Below are 21216 nucleotides of genomic sequence, written 5' to 3'. Positions count from 1 at the left end.
TTTAAACTTTTCACACACATTACAGACTACTGCTTGCAATCGCCAATTAAATGTTGGTGCAGAAAATTAGTTGTAGCTATCGCCCCAACATTGTTCAGAAACTCAGCAGCATCTGAAAAAGCATTCATAACGCCCTTTCTCTTGCCATTTCTATAGTCGTGAACACCGAACTGGGCGACCCTAACAGAGCAAATAAATTAGCCTGAGTGATCAGAGGGACGGTGTTACCACAGGTTCTATGTAAAATACGTTGTAGTTTTGGAATACACACCGCTGAATCCGCCAGGCTTCAGTTTCTGATCTGAAAACATCAGAATCGCAGTAATTTCACTCATGTTCTTTACATGCACATCTATCTCTTTAACAAATTCAAGGACATTAGCATTCAGTTAATTGATTTTCATTTCAAGCTTTGCAGAAAGAAGAGTGTAAAGCACTTTTTGTAAGAATTCTTACATATACATTCGAAATTTTTCATTCTTCTCACGATGGCACACCTGTGTCTGTAAAACAGAGTGAAAGCTCTATTCACATTGCGAGTATTTCACAGCCCTGGTTTTACATAGATCTTTTTTCTTTTCTGTAAAAATATGTATAAATAAGTATAAAATAAGTTTTGCAATGCACCAAAAGTCACGTGTAGTATTTTTCCATCTACCTTTACAAGTAAGGAGCGTACATACTCATATGGCGAGCGGTCGTCAATTATTTTTCTCAGCAAGTGCTTTATACTCCGCTCAGTATCATCTGTAAAAGTATAGGCACCCAGGCCACTGGCGATGTACAGAACAGCTGATAAAATTCGGGCTAAACTGAGACACTTATAAATTTCTAATGCGGCAAACAACACATCTTTGTACTGCAACATGACCAGGGGAAGGGTCATTCATAACAGGTATTTTCGGAATGACCTACTTAAAATACTAGATATGGACCTTAGCAAAATGGCTGCCAAAAAGAATCAGCTGACCGGTAAATGGAAAGGGTCTACCCTGAGAAACAATGAGACACAGCTGAGCCGCATCAGGAACCGAAATATAAGTGCCCTGGAGGCAGTGAACAGGGCGGAAGCCGATAAGGTGAATGCGGTTTGGAGGAAAAGAGAGGAAAGAGGTGTATGTTAAAGATCGGGCTAAAGAATAACGGACTACTGAAAGGAGAAAAGGTTTATGGTTTTTGGATTACGGACACTGGATAAGAATACATCGCGGATTGGCTTTATTACGGACTTTTGGAACTCGGATCGGATCAGGATTAAGGGAACGGATTACGGACTGTATTTGGAAGATAGTTGGAGGAAGAAAAGCCACGAAACTCAGGAAAGAAAAGTGTGGTGTGAGTAATACTTTCATTTACATAAACTTTCCCCCGGAGACACCACAGTACCCATCCGCGCACCGGACAACCAGGCATGTGTGACCCCGTTGACCTGGATGATTAATCAAACAGGCCGCGCATTCATCAACCACAACCCCCTTTAAACAATGGTTGAAGGTGCAACATACCACCGACTTTACAATCTGATCCATAGCATCGGGCTCATTAGAGCCATCGTTAGCTAAACTAGGTTGAACATCATCATTAATCACATTTTGGCGAACACACATGAACAGACACGAAACATTCAAGCTTGATGGTAGTTTGAAGATTGATGCGTCGACCTCTTCGTTATTCTATTAAAGGAAAAAAGAAAAGGAAGGCTTAACAAAATAAATAGGCATGCTTTTTACCTAAAATATTTACAATTGTAATGCCTCTTTTGTGTTAGAGTTTTTCGTTTGCTTCGAACTTGCTGTGGTTTAATATTTACCATTTGTAGCAACTCTTCATCAGTCGTTGATGGACCCCCAACACCTGAATCACCATCAGAGTTCACATGACAGCCACTGTCACACACCACTGAGTGCTGGGTCAGCTTTTGCTAAAAAGAAGACAAAGTGTTGAAAACGAAATACGCTAAACACAGATTGAAACGACAATTCCACTATCAGAAAAAATATTTTAGCAACCTACTTCTTCAGTTTGCATAGCAGAGGAATCCGATGATTCACTACTCAAAGAAGCCATCTTCGCAGCAGTCAATATCGGGGCCTGACAGCTCAGGTGTCACACTTCAAAACCGGCAAGTCAGCTAATTTAAGCATAAACTCCAAATTTGTAACCATGCCTACATAGCTCAAGACAGTTTTCAAATGGTTGTGATGTTTTAGAACGCCCCACCATATTCCCCCGCCCCAAAATCACACGTGTTTTATCGAGAGTGAAAAGTAATCACGTTGAATTAAAATATGTAAGCTTATTTCAATGACAAATTCTCAACAACTTTTCAAAAGTTTGAAATGATTTTCCACGTACCGTGAACGTAAAGTCTTTAAACCTTAAAAATATTAACATGCAACCCAAGCCTCAAATGATGTGTTTCTCTAGAAAAGAAATTACATTGAATCAAAAAATGTAAAACTTATTTTATCTTTTGAGAAGAGCGTTGTAGGGCAGGTCTTTATATTTTAGTGGATAGGTCATAAAAGTGTTAAAATAATTGAAAAAAGACACATTTAGCAGCGATAAATTATAAGCACGAGCAAAAATTGATATTTATAACGCTTATAGATTTTAACAATATAACAGACTTTACTAAAATGTTTACTTTTAAATTAAATATTACATCAGAACATGTCCACACCCAGGCACCTGCCGTTAAAGGTTATGGGATGTAGAGATACAGTATATAAGGTTCATGATGAGAATATAAAACGCTCATGCTAATACACAAGCACCTGTGTCTCACCAAAGCTGACAAATAAAAAGCCAAAAAGCCGCACTGCACGTGTGAACAGGAGAATGAGCGAGTGAGCGAAGATAGGGTGCCTCCTGCAATTAAAGGCTTACAGCACCTGGTATTCCCAGGCGGTCTCCCATCCAAGTACTAACCAGGCCCATCCCTGTTTAGCTTCCGAGATCAGACGAGATCAGGTGTGCTCAAGGGGGTGTGGCCGTAAGCGAGAGCAAGGCTCGCTGGCACCCTTCTTATAGAGAGGACAGCTCCGTCACCTCTTTTACGACGCTGCTTTTTTTCCCTTGCGTTTTTCTCTTCTTCCCACGTTCTCTCTCTTCACTGCCTTCGTCCCCGCTCTATTTCACTTCAGCCTTTCACTCTTGCTTCCTTCCAATGAGGACGGAGCTGCGGGAGAAAGGGCGCTATAGAGGATCGCTGTGGAGAGCTGCTGCTGTGCTTTGACATCTGAGCTCTGTGGAAAACGATCTCAATACAATTCTGAAAAACGCGACTCCCCGAACGCCAGCCGAACAAGTCTCCACAGCCGAAGCGCTGTGTCTCTTTTCAGCTGGCGATAAACCTTTCCTCGATCCTTTGCGGACTTGTAAAACTGTTCATGATCAGAATAAAAAACGCTCACGCTAATACACAAGCACCCGTGTCTCGCCAAAGCTGACAAATAAACAGACGGACAAGCCGCACTGCACGTGTGAACAGGGGAATGAGCGAGCGAGCGGGGATAGGGCGCCTCCTGCGCTTAAAAGCTTACAGCACCCGGTATTCCCAGGCGGTCTCCCATCCAAGTACTAACCAGGCCCATCCCTGTTTAGCTTCCGAGATCAGATGAGATCAGGCGTGCTCAAGGGGGTGTGGCCGTAAGCGAGAGCAAGGGTCGCTGGCACCCTTCTTATAGAGAGGACAGCTCCGTCACCTCTTTTACGACGCTGCTTTTTTTCCCTTGCGTTTTTCTCTTCTTCCCACGTTCTCTCTCTTCACTGCCTTCGTCCCCGCTCTATTTCACTTCAGCCTTTCACTCTTGCTTCCTTCCAATGAGGACGGAGCTGGGGGAGAAAGGGCGCTATAGAGGATCGCTGTGGAGAGCTGCTGCAGTGCTTTGACATCTGAGCTCTGTGGAAAACGATCTCAATACAATTCTGAAAAACGCGACTCCCCGAACGCCAGCCGAACAAGTCTCCACAGCCGAAGCGCTGTGTCTCTTTTCAGCTGGCGATAAACCTTTCCTCGATCCTTTGCGGACTTGTAAAACTGTTCATGATCAGAATAAAAAACGCTCACGCTAATACACAAGCACCCGTGTCTCGCCAAAGCTGACAAATAAACAGACGGACAAGCCGCACTGCACGTGTGAACAGGGGAATGAGCGAGCGAGCGGGGATAGGGCGCCTCCTGCGCTTAAAAGCTTACAGCACCCGGTATTCCGAGGCGGTCTCCCATCCAAGTACTAACCAGGCCCATCCCTGTTTAGCTTCCGAGATCAGACGAGATCAGGCGTGCTCAAGGGGGTGTGGCCGTAAGCGAGAGCAAGGCTCGCTGGCACCCTTCTTATAGAGAGGACAGCTCCGTCACCTCTTTTACGACACTGCTTTTTTTCCCTTGCGTTTTTCTCTTCTTCCCACGTTCTCTCTCTTCACTGCCTTCGTCCCCGCTCTATTTCACTTCAGCCTTTCACTCTTGCTTCCTTCCAATGAGGACGGAGCTGCGGGAGAAAGGGCGCTATAGAGGATCGCTGTGGAGAGCTGCTGCTGTGCTTTGACATCTGAGCTCTGTGGAAAACGATCTCAATACAATTCTGAAAAACGCGACTCCCCGAACGCCAGCCGAACAAGTCTCCACAGCCGAAGCGCTGTGTCTCTTTTCAGCTGGCGATAAACCTTTCCTCGATCCTTTGCGGACTTGTAAAACTGTTCATGATCAGAATAAAAAACGCTCACGCTAATACACAAGCACCCGTGTCTCGCCAAAGCTGACAAATAAACAGACGGACAAGCCGCACTGCTCGTGTGAACAGGGGAATGAGCGAGCGAGCGAGGATAGGGCGCCTCCTGCGCTTAAAAGCTTACAGCACCTGGTATTCCTAGGCGGTCTCCCATCCAAGTACTAACCAGGCCCATCCCTGTTTAGCTTCCAAGATCAGACGAGATCAGGCGTGCTCAAGGGGGTGTGGCCGTAATCGAGAGCAAGGGTCGCTGGCACCCTTCTTATAAAGAGGACAGCTCCGTCACCTCTTTTACAACGCTGCTTTTTTTCCCTTGCGTTTTTCTCTTCTTCCCACGTTCTCTCTCTTCACTGCCTTCGTCCCCGCTCTATTTCACTTCAGCCTTTCACTCTTGCTTCCTTCCAATGAGGACGGAGCTGCGGGAGAAAGGGCGCTATAGAGGATCGCTGTGGAGAGCTGCTGCTGTGCTTTGACATCTGAGCTCTGTGGAAAACGATCTCAATACAATTCTGAAAAACGCGACTACCCCGCAAGGCTTTGATAGAAGAGAACAGCATCCAACACATTACCCCAGCCATGATCCAGCTACCCAGCAGCAGTGTCAAGATGACCACGTTTATTGTTCCTAGCGTCCCAGAGGATCCACAACGACTATGCTTGGGACCTACCAGTGTAGTTTTTAAGTTTGTGTTGTTAAGAACAAATTCGACTACCTGTACACCCTCAAGACTTACTGTCTCTTGGATTCTCTCATCCAAGTCAACGCTGTGTCCTCTGAAAGCGTCCACAATCTCGAGTTCCGTTTCATACAGTTCTGACTCCAGGTGATACAGTGCTAAATCATTGAGATGCACTATAGCTCCTTCAGGAACTTGTAGAAAAACTGTTTGGTTGGGTAGCTGCACTTCGGTAGCTGTATCATGTCTGTCATAGGTTATTGTAACAGTTAACTGTGGTGTGCTGACCAGCCATTTCTTTCCCACCTGCTCAACCTGGGGTTCGTTAACCTCACTTCTGCTCGTCACTGTGGCTTTACACTTTTCAGTGGCAGCCCCCTTTCTGATACCACACAACCTCTGAGTTGTGTCCCTAAGGAATGGCTTACTTAGGCATACCCAGTGGATATCCTTGGTTGATATACACAGTTCCAGGTTTGGAGCAAGATACAAATTTGGATCATCCTCTTGGTAAGCTACGAGCGGTGGGGTGGTCAACTTCACATGCATGTCCCCCCTCCAGAAGCCAACGTTCGATATAGACTTGAGTCTATAGATATCCTTGCCACTCACGATGGGAAGGTTCAACAGGAAACCTATTTCCTTGGCTTCGGGGTTGACATGTATAGGAATGGCACTGCCTAGACTGTATGCAAGATGTACCTGCAATGGCTGCACCATCTCAGAAGTGGTTGTCCTCAGTAGTTCTTCTACTAAGGACAGGAACCAAGTAAGTTGGAATCTGTCCCATGGCTAGGCTAGTTATCGTGGCACTAAGCTCCCTAAGCAAATCCTGCATCAGCATCTTGACCTGTTGCACGTAAGCATAATCCCACTGTAACACGTCGACAATCCTGCCCACGGTGTGGAGGGTGTTATTTAACACTGCTGCATGAAGGTTTACTGCTAATATTGTGCCCTGTAAGGTTTTCCCTAGGCCTTCCAGCCGCTGCTGCTGTTGATACAGCCTGTCCTGAATTTCTGGCATTTCCTTACGTAACCCAGACACCTGCCTTCTCAGGGTGGTCAGGGTGACAGTGTTAGCAGCAAACAGACCAGCTGAAAATAGCGAGCCCACGGCGGAGGCCGCAGCAATCAGACCCCCCAAGAACCTTTTGGGGCGGCTGAGGCCTGTCATCTCCTCCTGGCTGACTGTTGCCTTCCTCAGCTGGCGGAGCATGTGTATAGTGTCTAGCTGGGCATGCCAAACAGCATCCTTAGCCCACTGCCTACCATGATGGGACACCCTACTGTTCATGTTGATGTGCTTCCGAAACACATCACTTGGGTCCAGCCGCACATACACTCGCTGAGTATATGTTCTGCAATTTGTTAACAACAATCCGGGAGCGTCCTGCAGGACTATGCCGGTAGGAGGACCGGGTTCCACAACTTCAAGGGGCTGTGTCGAGGCGATCCACAGCACTGTCAGGACCAGCCGTGGCAGTTTTAGGATTCCCATTCTGGAACACAGATGAGGCACATGGTACAGTTCCACGATAATTTTGAATATATTTTCCTAGGAGGACCTACACTACAGTACCTAACTACCTGCAGCTACAAAGGGGCACCCCCCTCTTGATCGGGTTTAGACTTTTAACCCTATTCTGTGTCCTCCGGTGCCATTTGAGGTGGGCGATACAACCGGAGGTGGTTGCGATGCACCCACTTATAGACCAGAGATTGCCTTCCTTTTTCAATCCGAATTCGATAAGCTACCGGTGATACCTTATCGACAATCTCGTGGGGTCCTGTCCAACTGGGTAAGAACTTCCGGGCCACCCCCGTGGGTTTGGCAAATTGGAAGTACAGGACCTTGTCTCCTACTTGGAGTTCCTGGTTAACTGCCTTTCGGTCATAGTATGCTTTCCTACCCTCTGCACTCCTTCCCAGATTGTTCTGGGCAAAAGCAAAGGTTGCCTGCAGATGTGCTCGCAGGTCTGACACATACTGATGGGCCGTAGCAGCCCCCGTCATGCTCAGGTCCTCCACCCCATAAAGACAGTGTAGGGGAAGAGTCATCTTCCGACCTGTCATCATCTCAAAAGGTGGGACCCCCGTAGAGCAATGGGGTGTAGCTCGGATGGCCATCAGAACCAGGGGCAGCTTAATGTCCCAGTCCCTACTGCTGGTGGAGACAAACTTTTTGAGCATACTAACCACCGTTCGGTTTGCCCTTTCTGCCTGGCCCGAGGATTGAGGGTGGTAGGAGATATGCAACTGGGCCTTGACCCCAAGCATATTCCACAGGGTTGCCATTACTGTAGCTGTGAAATGGGTTCCCCGATCCGAGTCCACGGTCAGGGAGAGTCCCCATCGACTGAACACATGGTTCACCAACAGCACTGCAGCTGTCTCTGCCGTGTCGTTGGGTGCTGGGAGGCACTCAATCCATTTTGTGAATGCACACGTAACAGTGAGGAAATATTTGTTCCCTCTGGATGACCTCACCAGCGGCCCCACCCAATCCATTTGTAGATTGGACCAGGGGAATGTCATGCCCTTTTTCTGGAGTGGTGCACGGTGCAAGGGCCGTGATGGTTGGAACTGGCTACACGTCAGACACCCCTTTACATATGCGGCGATGTCTTGGCCCATGTGAGGCCAGAATGCCACCTGCTGGATAGTGTCGTACGTGGCCTTGATTCCCCGGTGGCCCCCACAGGGCTCGTCATGAGCGTGTTGGATCATGACCCCCCGATGGCAGCGGGGAACTACCCACTTTGGGACACCTTGTGCAACTGGTACACAAACCAACAACCCCTTTATACTTTTTAGGTTGTCTTTCACCTCTGCCAGCTCTTTCAGCTCCAGAGACTGGCTCAGCACCTGCTCCGAAAGAGGTTGACGCACTGGGTCAGCGATATGCTGATACATTTGCCCAATTGCTGGGTCCTGTTTCTGCATTTCCGCAAGATCGGTGTTAAAACCCTGTGACCCAAGCACTACAGATTGAGGGTCAGCTCCAACATCCTGTCTAGCCCTGCTTCGGGTGACCGCCTTGACCTCAGCCACGGTTTCTGGGGGTAGCCATTCCTGCTGGAACTGCCAGGGTTCACCCTCTAAGGCGCCAGATTTGGCCAGCCGGTCAGCCTCATCATTCCCGTCTTTGTCGGGTCCCTTCACCTGGGAGTGTCCCTTCACCTTCCTCCAGTAAACCATCATTCCAGCCTCGGTCGTGAGCTTGTCACTGGCCAGGAACAACTCTTTGTTCTTTACTTCCTTGCCCCGGGCATTTTTCATGCCGTTACCCTTCCAATACGGAAGATGGGACACGAAGCTATGTCGGGCGTAGTTCGAGTCACTACAGATGACAAATTGTTTAAGGCCATTTGTCAGGGCCTGCTGGAGGGTGATCAGCACCCCAGCTACTTCCGCATACTGACTAGTCTTTGGTCCTAGCTTATAGCGGGTCGGCCCACAGGGAGTATTGTCTTGCCAGACTACTCCTACCCCTGCTAGCACCTGCTGTTCGTGGCGAAAAGAGCAACCGTCAACATAGGCCATGGGTAAGCCCTGGCCCACGTTCTCATCGTAGCACCGATGATTGTTCGGTAGCTCAGCAGCGGGAATTGTTTCTGGAGCTTCCATGTCAGTGTCACAGCCATGACACACTTGGCCCAAAGCCAGGCCCTGTCCCAGGTACATTTTCTTGCTCTGTGCATAACGTACCTCTATCTCATAGCCTTGTAGGGCCATCATCCATGCCACAATCCTGCTGTTTGACACCCTGCCCGCTTTCAGTTTCTGGCTATGCAGGAATGTCACAGGTTGGTGGCAGGTTTCAATGATGATCTTTTGTCCCCCTACATAACTACGGAAGTGTTCTACCAACCAGACCGTAGACAACAGGGCCTTCTCGCAGTCCAAGAACTTTTGCTCCACTGGGCTCAGGGCTTGACTGGCATACGCCACCACCCTTCGTTCTTGGTCATATTCCTGACTCAGAGCAGCCCCAAGGCAGTGCTCTGAGAACCCTGCTTCAAGGTAGAAGACCTTATTTTTGTCAGGGTAGGCCAAGCACGGCGCACTACCAAGTCTGCGCTTCAGCTCCATCACAGCCTGTTCTGAGGAAGGTCCCCACTCAAAGGGCACGTCTTTCTGCAACAGCTTGTGGAGGGGCCTTGCTATTTCAGCGTAATCCTCAATGAACTGCCGGGAATAATTACATACTCCCAGAAAGCTGCGCAGTTCAGACAGGTTAGTGGGCGACCTCATATTCTGGATAGCTTGGACTCTGCTGGACTGTGGCTGTATGCCTTGGGCTCCAACCAATAGTCCCACGTACTCCACTTGGGTCCTACACCACTGTCCCTTAGCCAGAGACAGTTTGGCCCCTGCACGGGAGAGCTGGGTCAACACATGCCTGATCTCGGCCATGTGTTCTTCCCAGGTCTGACTCCGCATCAGAATATCGTCCACATAGACCAGGTTGCCCCTGGCGGCTGCATCACTCATGGCTTTGTGCAGAAATATGTTGAGCTCCGCTGGGGAGTTGGAATACCCAAAGGGGCATCGATTCCAGGTGAACTGCCTGTTCCCAAAGGAAAAGGCCAGTTTGTACTGGTCTGTTGGTTCTACCTTAAGGGTCCAGAACCCATTGGCCACATCCACTGTGGTGAAATATTTCGCTGTTGTCACCTTGGCTAACTCCTGATCTAGGTAGATCATTGGCCATCGTGACAAAGGAACCTGTTTATTCAGCTGCCGGTAGTCAATGGTCAGACGCCACTTACCATTGGGTTTCAGCACCGGCCACAGTGGGGAGTTATAAGTGGAGTTACACTCCATTATGATCTGACGCTCTAGTAGAGCATCCAACGTCTGCTTCATGGACTCGTATGCCGTGAGGGGAATGCGATACTGCCTGACATAGGTTGGGCGGGCGCCAGGGGCCGTAGGAATGCGCACTGTGTGCAAATCCGTCACCCCGCAGTCATAGGCGTCCTGTGCAAACACTTCCTGGAAATCCTGGAAGATCTGACGCAGCTGCTGACGCTGGCTTTCCGTTTCCAGGGCATCTGCCTTACCAACCTGTTCCTGTACCTGCTCTAGGAACCCCGCTTTTGACGGCATGGCGGTATCCCGGGTCGCACTCTCGGCTGAGTGGTCCGTCGGAACACCTGCGTGTACTGTATACACAACCATCTCATCCTTATCGCTAAGGTCCACTCTGCACACCTCCTGGTTGCAGAATCCCTCTATTGGCATAACTGCAATCATCCGTCGGGGGTAGGTGTAGTACACCTGCTCGGTTCCCCCCTCCCTGGCCAAGGGACCAGGGAGCTGCCCCAGTACTGGGATGGCCAGTTCGAAATCATAGAAACCATTGTCAATCACCAGTCCCATGTCAGTGCGAGCAGGGATTTTGACATCTTGTTTTGCTATGTTTTGCACCAACAGGCAGGTGGCTCGGCCATTCCGTTCCAGTCTGGGGGTACCACAGACTGCTAGGTTCAGTCTGATAAACTGAGCTGATGGTTGGAAGAAAACCATCTCAGCATCCATTCTCTGTCCCTTCTTTAGGACAAGACGTACCGGAAACCCTGCTGTTGACGCAGGAACGATCAGGTCCGATTCGTTTACTACCTGGCAGGCCTGAGGAATCGTCTGACCTGACCGAATGTTCTCGGGGTCGCCGCTTAGAGAGTGGGCATCTGGGTTCACCCGTGTCCACAGCACACTGTTTACTGTGTCCAGCTGGGCGCCCAGTCGAACCAACAGGTCTGCACCAATACAGACCGAGTGGGTCAGCTGAGGTGCTACCTGGAAGTAGTGAGCAAACTTCCTTTTTCCGATGGAGATGGAAGCTGCACAGCTTCCTTTGCTCCAAATGGACCTATGAGGTGGGGGTGCCCACCACAGAACCTGTGATTGCGTCACCAGGGTCACCTGACGGCTTCGCGACAGGTCCTCGAACAGACCTTCACTGATTATGGACTTCTCAGAGCTGAGGCTGAGAATTACATCATCAACCTGCACTTCTGCCACCTGGACCCCTCCCACCACCATGGGGTGGTAGTCCTGGTCCCCCTGAGGTACCAGGGCGCACAGAAAGGACTCCCATTCATTACCGGACAGGGAGATCCACTCTTCTTCAGGGATGAAAAAGGGGTGTGCTTTACCTGGCGGTTCAAGCAGCTGCTCGGAGCACTGCTCCTGTAGTTGGGAGACCGTGGGAGTGCTGGCCTGGGCAGGACTTCCCTGTAGTTTTGGAAAGCAAGAAGAGGCATTTATTTCTCGTCCAGAGGAACCAGGAGGATCCTCCAACTCAGCTATAGTGTTCAGTGGGCACTGTGTGATCACAGCATAACCACTGAACCCCCCTTTTTGCTGTACGACAGGCTTAGGGTTTTTGACCTGAGCCCACAATTTTCCACGTTGGCAGTCCACCAGAGGCTCCAGCCTGTCAAGCAGGTCTTTGCCAATGAGTAGTGGCTCTGTTTTAAACCTAGAGATGTAAACAGGATGCACCACGTTCATTGGCCCAAACCTAAGTGCCACCCACACTCGGTGTGTGATCCTGGCATGATCCTGGGTATAGCTGGAAATATCTATCTTACACGGTTCTACCTTAAGTCTGATGCCTTTTCCTTTCGCTACTCGTTTGAGCTCGCTGAGTAGATCGGCTGACATCAAACTAATTTCAGCCCCAGTGTCAATCAGTGCTTCTCTATCTAAGACGTTTTCAAGAGAAACCTTGATATAAATACGCCTTGCTTTGCCTTTCTGGCTGAGATTCCCTAAGAATTGTTGGAAGCCTGCCTTTTCTTTGACTTCAGGGGCGGGGTCAGCGCCCAACTCAGAGTCCCAGCCTTCTTCCAGGCAGGAACCCTCCCACCCAATCAGATAGACTGAGGGAGGGGTTTGGGATGGATCCCCGCCTCCTCCAGTGGGAGGGGGCGTGGTCCCCCTAAGCTCATTCACGCTTCCGGCATTCGGTGCAGAAGGTTTACCCTGTCCCGATCTCTCAAGCAGGGCTTGTTCAAGCCTGGCCAGGCGGGTTGCAGTCGACTCCCTTCGTCCAGCCTTATGATAGGCTCTGCCTGTGCCCTTGCCTTCCCCGTAGCGCTCACGGCGGCTCTGATGCTTAGTGCGGTCCTGCCTGCCTATTTTGCGCCGGAGCTTAGCGGGCTCAGGAACCTCAGCTCCCTCGAGCTGAGGCGAGTCGTCAACCCTGCTGGCTTTAGTGGCGAACACGGCCGTTTTAGCAGGTTTTCGCTCTGAGGATGCAGAGACTTCAGCTCCCCAGGCTTTTTGAGCCAACCTTCTAATGTCAGCCATTTTCATCGCTTTTGCATCAGTGTGCATCACAATCATTTTCCTGACTGAGGGATGCAGATTAGCAATGAATAAACCTTTGAAATTCACGTTCTCTTCGCAACCCTCTTCATTCCGCCCTGCAAAATAAGTGCGCCTAAGCCTCTCGTAATAGTCGCGAGGGGCTTCAGCTTTTTCGTGCTTAATATGGTGCGCAGCGGCCACGGCAGCTATGGGATCGATAAAAGCCGAAAATTCTCCGATCATTGCCTGACACAGCTCCTCAAAGCTACTACAGACCTCCGGTCCTTGTCTAGACATCCACTCGTGGACCGCTCGGCTAGTAGTTTTCCTTACTAACATAGCCTTTTCCTGTTCGGACGCTCTGGGCATAAACTGCAAAGTATATCTCAGCTCATCGATGTAGGTTTCCACATTATTCCCTGACACTGACGGGTCAAACCTTTCTACATCTTTGGCTAACTGCCTCAGGGAGTGGAGGTTAATTTTTACGGTTTCTCCGCGGGCAGGGGGACGGCCGTGATCAGGAGCAGGGGGTCTATGCCTGAATTGCATCGCCCTTGCGTCTCGCGCAGGACTCGGCGACCTCCCCCATGCCGATCCGACCACAGACCCTGGCCGGGAGAAACCTCCTCCCGGCGCGCTGGGTGAGCGCTCCGGGCTGCTAGGTGGGCTGGCATGCAAGTGGAATCTAGCCTGTTTTGCTTCCAGTACGGCAGCATCTAACTCCTTTTGCCTTTTCTGGCTGAGCTCATTTAAACTCTCAATTTCTTTTTCTTTTTCTTTCAAGCTCGCTTCCAGGTCTCTCCTAGCTACCTCAGCCGCAGTTTCTCTAGCAGACAGGTCATCTAATTTACCTAAAACTTCCCTGAGTCTGTCTTCACTTTCCTCATTTTTCACTCTCTCTTCTCTGATTATATCCAACAACTCAACTCGCTCCGCCTTATATCTTTCTAGCTTTCCCTGAAGCTTTTGAAACTTTGTCAGCTCGGACAAAGACAGTTCCAGCTGTTTAGCTAGATTTAAGGCGAAACTCGATAGGACCTGAACTGCGTTCACGGACCCTCCTGTGTTAAGCTGGTTCGCTACCTTAGCTACTAAATCTACTTGCAGCTTCTCAATATCATCAAAGTTCAACTTTTCGATACCGCTCCAGTAACCAGGATTGTCGTCGCGAGAAATAGTACTTATAAGCAACTCCACTTCAGACATTTTAGCAGCCATTGTCATTACGTCAGAGAAACTTTAAGAGTATTACTTTTTTTTCCTTTTACCAAAATACAGTATGGAATCTAAACACCCGAGCAGATGGATTTCCAATCAGCACACGTTACACTAAACGCTAGAAAACAGGGGGATTTCTTTACGCAGTTATCAGCACACCCGGTATTCGTGTATAGAAGCCACGGTGCTGTGCTGAACTTGAACTCACAGCAATATCAGTTATTCTGTGCGATTGATTCTCATTTCATTCTAAACCGCCCACCCAGGGACGCCAGTAAATGTAGTGGTTTGATGGGTTTACTGAGACAATTATCAATTGTAGCAGTAATCACAAGGTTGTTCGTTGGGGCTTTTAGAAAATCAATCGTCAGAACAACTAACAACACACACACACGGGTTCAATACACGAGATACATTTATTAATATAAACTGTGCACCAAACATATACTAGTCTGCCTGGATACGAGCGGCAGACCTTACTGTGAGGGTTATCAATATACAAGGTATATAATCTCGAAGAGATGCAAACACAAAGAGATACACAACAGAGAATATATGTCAATATATATCGTTCGGTTACCAAATCGCTAATCAGTGTTATTACCCAGTGTTACTCTAAACTCGGAAGTAAATACATTACTCATGAATTGAATTGATAACAACTTGTGTTGAGGTACAATTAAATTCTCGAGACGCAATGTAGAACATGGGGTTTACTTATCCACTGTGTTTGGATTTGGAATTTCCCGGCACGAACACCAAACCAGCTGACAGGCTCTGTTGCAGCCTCTGTTCCAGCGGTTGTCCAATGGGCGTTGTGTCGGCGTCCTCTGGCTACCGGCCAACCAGTCGAGGTGCAGCTCGGAGTAGGACGGGCGGAGGAATCTAACTGCGGCGCGCAGGGCAGTCGTTGCTCCGAGGGGATCTACCAGCAGTCCGGCTGGCTAGTAGAAAGTCTCTATGCACAGAGTGTGACCGCGAGTCTTCACAAGTCACTCTTTTGCCTGGGAAGAAACTGGTTCGTTCCCGGTCCAGCGCTGCTTCTGAATAAGCTATTCAGGTTGTCGACGAGGGTCCAACTGTAGGCTGCCGTTGATCAAGCGGAGCATTCACGTTGGTAGAATTCTGAGTACGTACGGGATCCTCGGCCTCGCGCTTAGAACAAAGTCCAAGTCCTTTTGCAGACAACAGCAGTTGTCACGTGATTGTCTCTGAGGATGCGCGAAAATGGCCAAGGAGAGCCCAGAACTGAGCTTGCGCTCCCTTTTTGATCAAGACCCAGATGTGTGCTGATTGGTTGAGAGTTTGGCGGGCATTGGAGACCCACGTGGTATTACCAGTCCCTGATTGGTTGGTCAAGGTGAGATATAAGTCACTTACTCTTGACACTTAGGAATGCAGTCCAGATGTCCATTCGGCACTCCCTAGACAGATAGGCGCCAGTGGATGACCATTGATCATGATGGCCAGGCTTAGCTACTTGCATCCCCGTCTGGGAGCTTGCTTTTATCAAAAGAAAAACATCTTAAATCAGCTTGCCTGAATTCTTTCTCTGTGGCTGCACCACAGAGATGGAGGGTGAGATGGGGCCTCCTTTAGGAGCATCCCAACGCTTAATTCTGTCTTATTAACAAGCATTGCCACTACACTCTGTAGACAAGCAAATCTGTTCAAGGAAGAAACTCAGTTTAGTGAACTACTGGTGAATTCAGCACAGCTTTTGTCATTGCTTGTCAGGATGGCTGAGGGGTCTAAGGTGTCAGACTTGAGAACTGATGTCTTCCATCTTGGTTGGGTGTTCTGGTCTCTGAATGGAAACATGGGATTAAATCCCACTCTGACAGCTACTTTTTTTTATTTTTTGTGCATTGTTCCTGTCTTATTGTGCTGACAATGACAATAGGAGGAAAACAGAGAAACCACTTTTCAAGAACATGATGGGCAGGAAAATGCTTCGTCAATACTTAAATGTGATTAGCAGAAAGGAACTTTTAGATGGGGTCCGATTTCTGCCTTAAGAACTTTTTGAGCTGTCTGTAAGTGAAGAAAGATTTCCGGTAAGGTATGCATTCAAAAGTCAAAGACCGAAATATAAAAGCAGCAACACCGTGATTTGTGAGTGTTCCGTACTGTTAAAATCCACGGGTTTCCATGCTTCTTGGATTTCTTAGCCCAAGAAATGATTCCTGTTTCATTTTCTATTCGCAAGCTCGATTTGCATTACGCTCCTCAAACCTCAAAACCGAATAACAAACACTAATCAAAGTTGCACAAGGGCTACACTACTTTGCCCCGTCTAAATACCATAATGTGAAATTAAGAAACAGCAGTATTTTGACAAAGTGCGGTCTTCAAACAGTAAACGCTCAAGTGTTTCTATTTACTTGTGAGCAGACCAACCTTGATTTAGGAAAGCCTTTGCTCGCCCCTTGCTTTAACAACGATATCTGAATCGAGCCCCAAAGTGGTAAGAAAGCTGAATTACACAAAGCACATAAGACATTGGGTTGTCACTGTATGCTATCACGTCTTGCTTGCACTGTCCTACTAAAAGAATAGAGGGATCAGAAAGGACACAAACAAACCTTGAATCCACAATTCTGAACTTAAGGGTCACCAGCTCTACCGACTGCACCTCTCTTGCTCCTCTACTACAACAGTAATATTACTAGCGTTGGTTGAACATGGTATTGTAGGCTGACAGCTGAAACACATGGCTCACAACCAGTGACAGTATCATCATCAGATATCGCTGCAGCATATTGGTTTGTGAGCAGGAGTAAATATCCCATGGAAACATGTATGCCTCCATTAACATCGTATAGTAGGTGGACATCTGGGCTATGAGAGTTCAAACCCTGTCCGTGCTTCTTCATTCTGCACCACGTTTCTTTATCTAGGTCTTCAAATTACTTGGCAAAACATTGGTTCTTGTTACTCTTTCTCTTAAGCGGAAGATTGGTAGTTCAAGCCCACCTAGAGGAGCACGTCTTGTGATTCCCATGTAAGCATAATATCTGCTCAAACTCGATTATTGTTCTCAGTGACACCTAAAACATCTTGATATTTGCAAGAAATGCAAATATTGTGCACGTTTCAAGCTACAAGAAGTAATCAATTTAGTACTTAAGTGAATATGATTTGGAATGCTCAATAATGACCAACATCAGCAGCTTCCAAGAAATTAATTAGAATTTGATCTTCATACTCACCTTGCATTCTCAGCTATAATACTTCAAAATTACAGTGCAGATTTGGTGGAAAACTTCACAAATCTTTACAATTGTATTTTAATATCTTGGTATATGTACCTTCATTTTAATATACATGTAACCATAAATGCTGTTTAGTAAATTGTACTTCTGTTGTACTTTTTAAAACATTTTACCTGAGGACGCAAGGGAACTGTTATATCTTGTGATAAATGCAAGACATCTGTAAAAGAAGGTGACATTTTAATAAAATTGGTGATTAAAAGAGAACCACAATTTGTATGATATTATCCCTCAATATCAAAGATCAATTGAAGGATTTGAAGAAACTATCAAAGAAACAACAGCGATACCAGATGATTTGGGTTTTGAACCAATGATTACACCTCAATAATCAATTCGTCCTCAAAAAAAGAAGAGACAGGCATGTTTTGAGCCTCATAATGATCCTCTTCTGGATCCACAAGAAACGTGTTTTAGATGTACTTATAACTTCCATCGAAGAGAGATCTCATCAGTTGCATGCAATTGAAACCTTCGACTTTTGGGATGGTATTGAAAATATGTTTTAAAATAAAATAAACAATTTTCCAAAGAAGATCTCATGAAGTATTGCTAGGATCTATTCTTAGCGTTTGGTAGTGATAACACTGCTGATATTGATGGAGTAGAAACGTACGATGCGTTGACAGGATTTCTGAAGCGATTAGTCCTAGAATGCCGCCTATAAATGAGCTAGGATTCATACCAAGAAATACTTTTTGTTTTCCACCCAGAAGGCTGCTATTGCATTACACATCTTGTGAACATTACCAGTTTTGGTAGCTTCTGGGTGCAATTTTCCAAAACCGAAACTAATAACAAAATTATTTAAGATGCACAATGTCCAAAAATTGTAAATCGAGACTAGTATTACTACAGAAGAAAATATTTAACTGAAATATCAATAAGACTATGTAAGTATAAAAAGTAGAACTATTCAATGTATATAACTTATTTTTTATTCTTATTAGAAATGGGCTCACACACCGGAAGACACTAACGTTTATCTTCGTTAGAGTGTGTGAATAACAATTTAACCCAAAATGTTTGTAATTGTGATTTTGTTAAAATGCAATAAATCGTCTATCAGCAGTAAGACATTTTTAAGAAAGTGAGAAATTGTTTTATTTCATAAACTGTAAGACGTGAAGAGAGTTTACAGTTCGTATCCTTCGCTTTGTCTTAACTTAAGCGTTCAGGATCCAAGCCCGTGTGCGGACGGTTGTATTTCTTGAATCTCTTGTAATCATCAAAAGTCGTTGTTTAGTCCTTCAGTACTTTCTCGAGTTGTACCATGGATATTTTATACGATTAATACTATTCATGCTCTTTTGCTTTTTCCTTCACATACAGAAAAAGTTCAAAGTGTCCTTATGGCTGTGCTTCACATCTACACGTGAGCACCTGTAACAGTACAGGACACGCAGTGAGGAATTCGCGCAGCTTTCAGTTTAGTGAGGAGTCCAGAGGGAGGACTCACTCGCTGAATGATTTCTCAAGAAATCCTGGGTGAGATTTAACAGGTGATTTCTTCAACAGCCACGACAAGTGTGGAGACGTTCTCTGGATTTCCTGAATATGACGTTAAATTAGTTCAAATCATTTGTTGTAGTTAACAGTACTAAATGCTTTGGAGTTACATTTAAAACAGCAGAGCAACACTGTAGCACTTCGTGTGTGACTGAACTTAATTGTGTAAACCTGGATCTTTATGAACATGAGCAAAGAGTTCTCACTCAACAGAAGATTGCGATGTGAGCACAATAATATAAAGCATTCAGAGATACCAGGGATTGAACCCAGGACCTCATACATGCAAAGCATGCGCTCTACCACTGAGCTACATCCCCAGTGGTGTGTATTCACGGAGAATGTCTGCAATTTCCCACTTTCGCGTTTCCCCTACTACAGAGTAAATTCATGGGAATGAAGAAATAAGGAAGGAAAAATAATCGCATTGAAGCTTCCAGAGACTGGGCAAAAACGAATCAGTTATTTTTATATCCAGTCACACAGGCGACGGTGGTTAATTCCTCGACGGGGGAGTGCTTTTTTACCTCCTTACTCTACTGTCTTTCAATTCTGTTTTATTTGAAAGCTTTTTGCATCTTTTAAGTGCTCTTGATTAAACTACGCATAGAACAACAGCAGTACTGATGATTTTCATGGACCGATGCACACTTGTTCTGTACAACTCCAATGATAAAGCCCTGTCTGTAAATATTATAGAAGAACGAAAAAGGGCGAAACAACGCTCCAACCACAGGAATGGTAACCGGAAGGATTGTGTTCTTATTTAATATGTCATTTTGAGATGCCTTGTCAACGCAGACAGGCATTAGAGCTGAACAAATAATTTATAGTGGTGGTTGTAAACATGGAACATGTTATTTCTATACCAGGAAGAAAGGAGCAGACTCTTAAACTCTTTAACTCTTAAGTTAAAAGAGACAAAAACGACACCTAATCACAGCTAACATTAATTAAAATGACATCACAACAAAAGAGCGAAGCCTTGAGTGAATCAAATTTGTTTTCATTGAATGTCTGTGTCTTCATCACTTTTGGGTAAAGTAAGCTTGAAGTTCAAAAACGATTTTGGCACACCTGTAGCGTTTTTATGAAACAATTGCTTTGTATATACAATTGCTCTGTGTATAAAGTACATTGTGAATGTTCTCACAGCCTTCAGTTTGTCTTTTTATTCCACGCACGAATATTCTTGTGTCCATATCACATATCATATAGCACAGAACGCCTTCAAACCAAATGCATTTTAAAGACCACGACTTTGAAAATTTTCACAACCCCTCCATAAACATATCAGTGAGCTAATTATTCTTTTCTGACACTTGGGGTTTTGATTGATGCGCAATTACGCACCATCTGGAACACTGGGGGATCGCTGTATACTATGTTCACAACGCAGAAATACTGCTCAACAGAGTTTCATGCGAAAAACCCATATATGACCATAGGAAGCAGAACAGCAGTTTCCAATTACCCAGACTGTCAGCATGGGAATAAAGCTTTATTTTATTTCTGAAACCCTTTCTTTATTTCCTGTTTTCATTCTGCAGGAAAATTCCTATTCTTTACTCAACAGCTTTTTAAAAACAGCACCCATGATGTTCAAATCATGATGTCCATGATTGTTTACACAGAAGACTGGCAGAGCTGTGGGTTGTGAATCTCTTTTTCTCATGGTTTTATTGAATGTGGCACTGTGCACTAGGATAGGGGGATGCTGTTTACAAGCCAATAGCATTTAAACCACAGCACCCACAATGCTGCAGGTAAGTGTTTTACACACTAAGCAGGTCCTCTGACCTTCCCCAGCCTTGCTTTGGGTTGTGAAACCTCTTTCAGTTTTTTTTTTTTATGATTTTTTCAATACGGCACCGATTAGACATGCAATACACTGGGATAGGGAGGTCCTCTTCATGACTCAATAGCATTTGAAGCACAACATTCACAATGCTACAACCAAGTGTTTCACACACCAGACAGCCCCCTCACCTTATACAACCTTGCTTTGGGTTGTGAAAGTGTTCTTTATTTTTTATGATTTTTTTTTAATATAACACTACAGGTAATATACTGGAATAGTGGGGTCTTCTTAATACATGGGGTACATGAGGATAGCACCTTAAAAGGAGGCTTCTCAAAGCTCTTTACAGAATGACAACAACAATAAATAAAAATACAATTACAATATATAGAGGAGACCGTGGATGGTGGTACTAAGAAAAGCAGAGGGGTGAAGAATGGAACCAGTTAAGTAAAGGCTTTTCTGAAGAAGAGGGTTTTGAGTCTGGATTTGAAATAGTTTAGAGAAGGTGACTTTGTGATATCCTTGGGGAGAGAGTTCCAGAGCTTGGGGGCTTTACAGGAGAAGGCCCTGTCACCCACAGAATGTAGATGGGCTTGGGGAACAGTTAGGAGAGCAGAATTAGAAGAGAGAAGGTTGCGAGGTGGGGAGTAGGGCGATAATAGTTCAGACAGGTA

At 46.2% G+C, this 21216-nt stretch overlaps 3 non-coding genes and 2 pseudogenes across 3 annotated transcripts; all 5 read right to left on the bottom strand.

The window, feature by feature from the left end:
• Positions 1-2882: 2882 nt before the first annotated feature.
• On the bottom strand, positions 2883-3001 carry LOC148825807 (5S ribosomal RNA). The gene has a single exon (XR_016093081.1). It is a non-coding gene; the product is annotated as a 5S ribosomal RNA (ribosomal RNA).
• Positions 3002-3538: 537 nt separating this feature from the next.
• LOC148825806 (5S ribosomal RNA) lies at positions 3539-3657 on the bottom strand. The gene has a single exon (XR_016092786.1). It is a non-coding gene; the product is annotated as a 5S ribosomal RNA (ribosomal RNA).
• Positions 3658-4194: 537 nt separating this feature from the next.
• On the bottom strand, positions 4195-4313 carry LOC148825805 (5S ribosomal RNA; annotated as a pseudogene).
• A 537-nt stretch (positions 4314-4850) lies between these two features.
• LOC148825804 (5S ribosomal RNA) lies at positions 4851-4969 on the bottom strand (annotated as a pseudogene).
• A 14017-nt stretch (positions 4970-18986) lies between these two features.
• Positions 18987-19058, bottom strand: trnaa-ugc (transfer RNA alanine (anticodon UGC)). The gene has a single exon. It is a non-coding gene; the product is annotated as a tRNA-Ala (tRNA).
• Between the last annotated feature and the right edge of the window lie 2158 nt (positions 19059-21216).

The sequence above is a fragment of the Atractosteus spatula genome, chromosome 10 (assembly GCF_055471065.1).
Source record: "Atractosteus spatula isolate fAtrSpa1 chromosome 10, fAtrSpa1.hap1, whole genome shotgun sequence".
Lineage (NCBI taxonomy): Eukaryota > Metazoa > Chordata > Actinopteri > Semionotiformes > Lepisosteidae > Atractosteus > Atractosteus spatula.
Note: the sequence above shows the minus strand (reverse complement) of the source record. Positions and strands in the feature narration are given on the sequence as shown.